Source organism: Meleagris gallopavo, chromosome 4 (genome assembly GCF_000146605.3).
Source record: "Meleagris gallopavo isolate NT-WF06-2002-E0010 breed Aviagen turkey brand Nicholas breeding stock chromosome 4, Turkey_5.1, whole genome shotgun sequence".
NCBI lineage: Eukaryota > Metazoa > Chordata > Aves > Galliformes > Phasianidae > Meleagris > Meleagris gallopavo.
In genome coordinates, this window is record NC_015014.2 from 38,867,964 (window position 1) to 38,873,665 (window position 5,702).

Below are 5,702 nucleotides of genomic sequence, written 5' to 3' on the forward strand. Positions count from 1 at the left end.
CACTTAGATTCTGTTTTTCAGACACTTGTCAGCTTAAAAGATGATGGGTCATTGATCCAAGAGCAGGAATGGGATGGCAAGAAGACCGTAATAACACGGAAACTTGTGGATGGACAGTTGGTGGTGGTGAGTTCAGCCCTGCTGCCCAACTTGAGTACTGCCAGCCAGTAGCCTGAAACAAAACTCTAAAAATCCTGAGCTGCAGCCTTTTTTTCTTACATTCTGTACTGAGGCAAGGCAAATGAATGAATTCATTTCTTTTATCTTCTAGGAATGTGACATGAATGGTGTCAAGTGTGTTAGAGTCTACCAGAAGGCATGAGAACATCTTCAAATTCAGTAGGAACTTGCTACAAACAACTCAGTCCAGTGGACAGAGCTCCTCTACACTCCATGATTTCCTTTTCCCTGTTTTCTAGTATTTCAATGGACTGAGTAGCTGAGTGCAATCCTTTTTAAAAGCCGTGATGTAACTATTATGTAACTATTCTGAACTTATGAGGCTATTAAATAAAATTTTCAAATATATTAAGTGCAAATGTTGTTATTATAGTAAAATTTTAAAGTGAGGCTTTATAAAAGCTTAGTTTGGTTTTAGGCTCTACTACAAACTGCCTTCCTGTCATGGTTTCATGATTTTTCATTATCGGTATTCCACATCATAACATCATGCAATGTACTGGGGGGTTTGACTGCTGATGCTCAAGTTCCGGGTGCCTGTCCAGCGGAGAAGAGCAGCTACGTTTCCCCAGGGGGCTTTGCGGTCAGCGAGGAGATATAAACTCCCGGCAAGGTCACCTGATGCTCTCTTCTTTGCCTGCGCTGCTTCGCTTGCGCTTCTCTGCCTGCGCTTCTCTGCCTGCGCTTCTCGCCTGCGCTTCTCTGCCTTGCGCTTCTCATCTCAGCGTTGTGGTAAGGCCGATCCACCATCAATTTCACATTCTCTCTCCTTATAAAATTCTGTTGATACCATATTTAGTAAATTACTTTGTTTTACCTCAGATTGTTGCCACTGTTTTCAATTATTTCGGGGTCCCTTATTTCTTTTTTTTCCCGGGGGCGCGGATCCGCGGATCCCTCCGCCCTTCTAGTCACGGAACCGGGCCGAACCAGCCCGTAAACCGTTGACACAAACATAATCCCTTCTGGAATATATTTCTTGGTAAATGTAGGTTTTATATTCAGTGTAACAGAGGAGTAGTATTAACCACAAGGTAACAAGTATCTCTCTGTTTCTCCCTTTCCAAGTGTACTTAAAAATATAATTTCATCTTCATCTTTTGGACAATATTCTTTCTCCAGTCAGCATATTTCTGTACAACTGAACCAATACTATTTCTCATTATTAAAGAAACACAGAACCTGACTAATTTTTAAAATGAGAGTAATCTCCTATGAATTTTCATTTTATCTTCTGGCATTAGAATTATGCAGTACAAAATACTTGGGAATTCAAGTAAACAGAATTATCTCTAGCTAAAGTCTTCCCTTGGAAGTCTGGCCAGGCCCCAGCTATTCTTCAAATTTAACTACGAATTAGATTTATTTTTATATTTTTCATCTACAATGAAAATGAAACCAATGATTGCTATATATGTTCCAGAGGCTAATTTTAAACTCAGGAGAATTTATTCCTAGATGTATAGTCCCAAAAATTACAAATAGCAGACAAAGGCCTAAATGAACTCTCTCCTGAATTTCAAGTTTTCCTTCATCCTCCACATCATGATATGAAAGCATTGGCTTATCCATCCCCATTCCGCATCCTCTTTTCACACCTTCACTCAACTGTTTTCATTCAAATAATAGAAGTGACTAGAGGCCTTCTCAGAAGGTGACTCACACGTAGATTTTATCACAGACAGAGTCGAACACATGATTTGCACAAACATGCACGCACATAGAAAGTTTGGTTAGTTATTACCAGTAATCGCTGAAAACAAAAAATATATGTAGAGCTTAGCAGGTGTAAATCCATCAGTACATGCAACTCTGCAAAATGACTGTCCAGGAAGGTTTTCAAGAAATACACCAAGCTAGGCCAGATGCAGCTCTATTCAGTCTTCAAAATCACAGCAAATTTTATCTTTTTCTGCAAAACTAAGTATGTGTGGCTGAGTGTGTGCATGTCACCATCATCTTAGTCCTACCTTCATTACCAGATCTCTGACAAAGTCTAATGCCAAACTTATCCTCTTTTTCAACCTATCTGACCATATCACCATGAGCTAGCTGTTTCTTAGCTTCTTCTTGTACAATTTACCAACTTGAAATCTCCTCATCCCTCTCTAAGTATACATTTCCCAATTCATTGGTCAGTTCTCATCCCATTTAGCAATGATAAGCAAATGGATACCAGCATTGACATATCTATCACTTTTTTTCTGTCATTTACCACTCACTAAATATTTGAAGAGCCACATAAAGGCAGAAGCATTCATTTCTAATGAAAGACAGTATAGAATCAATACGACAAGCAGGATTAATGGTGAGAACACGTTGAAATGTAACTGCTATTCTGAGCATGTCCTTTGGCACCTCTAATTTTTTATGTGTAAAGAAGTCACATTTGTCAACAAGGAAAGTTTTCTTCCATATTTTTGTAACTTTACTTAGCACCTATGGGTATCTTTAGATACTCCAGAATCTTTGTCTGCCACTAAATCAATTACAATATTTAACAATCACCTCTCTCATTGGTTCAAGTATTTATTGCACCACCAAGTTTTCATTTTACCTCACAGAGGAGCAGTTTATCTTTCTTTCCCCCGTAGTTTTAATGCAGATAAACAGTGGCCTATTCTGGACAATTCTCTTATTGTCACTCAGAGCAGATACAGGAATACCATCATTTTCTATCCTATATAGTAAGTGCTGCTTAGACTGGTATACAACAATACCAGCATGTTTCCAGCTAGGTAACTGGTACTTTCAGATCATTGATAAGCAAGTCAAAGCAGTGTGCAAGTAACTGTATAGACCTAAGCCAGCTTGTTCCTACCTCTGCTAGGTGTGGAACAATATTTATTTTTACAAGGGTGAGGAGTGATCCGAATAGTCAGTATAAGAGAGAAAACTTTCTACAGATGTGCATGGCAATTAGTGGCATTTATGTCACATCTAACATACTAGGAAAACATTATCAGTGTAGTTATTGATATTAAGACCTCACACAAAGCTCTGATACACTGTCTTCTCAGATTCTTATTTGGTGTGACATAGATGACTACTGCTAGATTATATATGTAAATAAAGTAGTGGCCATCACCTTCCTTTGATGATGTTGCTCTAAGTTAATGATGAAGTGGGACATGGGGATGTGCAGGACATGTCAGTGTTAATGAAGATTTATTTAGCAGCGACATTTGATCAGATCTACTTGATGAAGTCTTAGGTTTCATTAGTTAAAGACATAAAGCAGTCTGTCTGATTAAAGGGAGAAAAAGCAGTGGGGAATTCACATAAATTACTACAGCTCAATTAGGTGTAGACAGTTTAGTGAGTGTTTATTACCAGTAGAAAGGAAGATTTTCCAATTAGATTAAAAGGTGTTGAAAACAACTCTTACAGAGCACAGTGATTTAGACCCATAGCTGGAATAATACATTGTGAGAAGTTGCATTGATTAAAAGTAAGCTGGTAAGTTATCTGCATTGCTTCATTGTTTATCAATGGAGTCCCTGCTGGCTAGATACAATTTACATCACAAGATCAATGTCTAGACTCAGCTAATTTTCTACTTGGTCTGAAGATTTATATGGGTGTAAAGGGCATCTGTATCATGGCTGGAAATACCAACAAGATTTATTGGGGATAATCGTCAAGGAAGTGAAGATGTATCAATCATCAAAAGTGTATCCTTGCCATGCAAGGCCCTTTGCACAGGCATCCCTGCTGCAAAGTTGGATTTGAACAGAAGATATTTTAATCAGAAAAGAATTCCAGTGAGGTTCCACAGGCTCATTGTGAAGACTGAAAAGAGATTAAAACAAAAGTGGAAATATGCAAAGTGCTCTGGCAGTGGTCAGCCAGTGTTTTTGACAAGTGATTGAAGGTACTTGGTGTACAGTACAAGCTCGTAATTCATGAAGCCCAACATCCTACAGAACAGAATGTGACTTCCAGCAGTGCTGAGCTAGCTGGAGTCTAGATCTGCTTTGCCAAAGGATTTTTGGATACAGACTGGGAAAGGTAGGGGGTCATTGTGCCTGGCTCTGAATGACTGATTGTTTCCCATGCAGAAATGGCATGGGGAAGGAGGTGGGGAAGAGAAGGAAAGGAAAAGAAAATGAATGATATTTAAATTCCTTATACTCCTACTGTGCCCTTCAGATCACACAGGCCTGCAGCTGCTTCTAATCCCTCTCTCCCAGAATTGTTCATTGTCAGGACTGGAAGTACTGAGAGTAATAAATGATGAAATTAAAAATATATATTTCAAATATATTAAATATTTGATATAATAACAACACACTCAGTTCTGCACTGCAGCCATTCTTTTACTTTGTATCTAAGCAGGAATTAAAATAATCCAAATGCTACAACGGTGATCTGTTCTAATTTCCTTTTTCCTTTCCCCTGCAACTCTTGCACATTCTGTTAACATTTCTGTTAAAACAGATCCCTAAAGTCAAAGTTTAAATCAATGTCACTGGGGAGGTGACAGTGTTGTGATCAACTGCAATGAAAGCAGTATTTTGCCCCTCCTCTCAACTCTAATAATCAGGCCTTCAGGCTTCAGAAAGGCATATGTACACAGCGGTTCTGTTCAGAGCAAAGGAGATATGGCACAGTGTCTTCCACAGAATAATCAAAACTGGGTATGCAGGGGTTGTTTTCCTTCTTTTCACTAACTACGGCTGTGCTCTCTTATATGGTACGCGTTCTCCAAATACACAGAACAGCACATTCTTGTCCAAAAGTCTTCCTTACATTTACAAATAAAATGGACAGCACTTTCTGTGTAAATATTTTGATGTATATAAAAGCACTTTATAAAAAGAGAGTCTAAACAGAGATTGCCTCACAAACTGCACACAAGAAATTGTTGGTTGCTTTTTAAGATATGGTTCATTAAAGCTGCAACAGTGTGGTTACTCACTCGTCTGAATAATCCCATTGTCTTAAACGCAGGTGTTCACTGCTTGCTGCCAAATTCCACGCTGAAACCCTAAAAGTCTTCGTTCTCACCTCATAATGAACAGAGTTCACGGAGTCTGTACTTCAGTTTGAAGTGCTTTGTCCAGTACATTTGAGCTACGAAGTTTTCCCTGTGCATCTTCTCTACATCTCATGAGACATCCCTTCCCTAACCATAACAACACTTCACTGAAGCAACCAGCAACCACTTTTCATCAAAATAAGCCGCATTCAAACCCTTCCAGGCACCCTGGATAGTACCTTTTTACTATTTTGAACAACTGCTCATGAATAAAACACTGATATTCTTTGTAATGTAAACATCAGGTTTGTTAACAAAACTGGGCTTTGAGTTTGTTTTCTTTATAATTGGAAGAGCTTGTCATTTAAGGAAACAATTAACATTTGTTACAAGCAACTGACTGTAAATGACTGCTACTATTACACTAAATACATTTAATTATGATTTATTGGCGCATAGCAACCTTTTGTAACTTGTAAGCCAATATCCATTTTTGCTTAATTAAATTCATTATAACAACGCTTTTCTACTTAAAGGTGGG

At 38.4% G+C, this 5,702-nt stretch overlaps 2 long non-coding RNA genes across 2 annotated transcripts in view; one reads left to right on the forward strand and one right to left on the reverse strand.

Annotated features, from left to right (window-relative positions):
- Positions 1 to 5,702, reverse strand: part of LOC104910725 — a 191,578-nt gene that overhangs the window by 4,747 nt on the left and 181,129 nt on the right. The window lies entirely within an intron of this gene.
- LOC109367317 lies at positions 7 to 528 on the forward strand. Its single transcript, XR_002114352.2, has 2 exons — positions 7 to 126; positions 272 to 528. It is a non-coding gene; the product is annotated as an uncharacterized LOC109367317 (long non-coding RNA).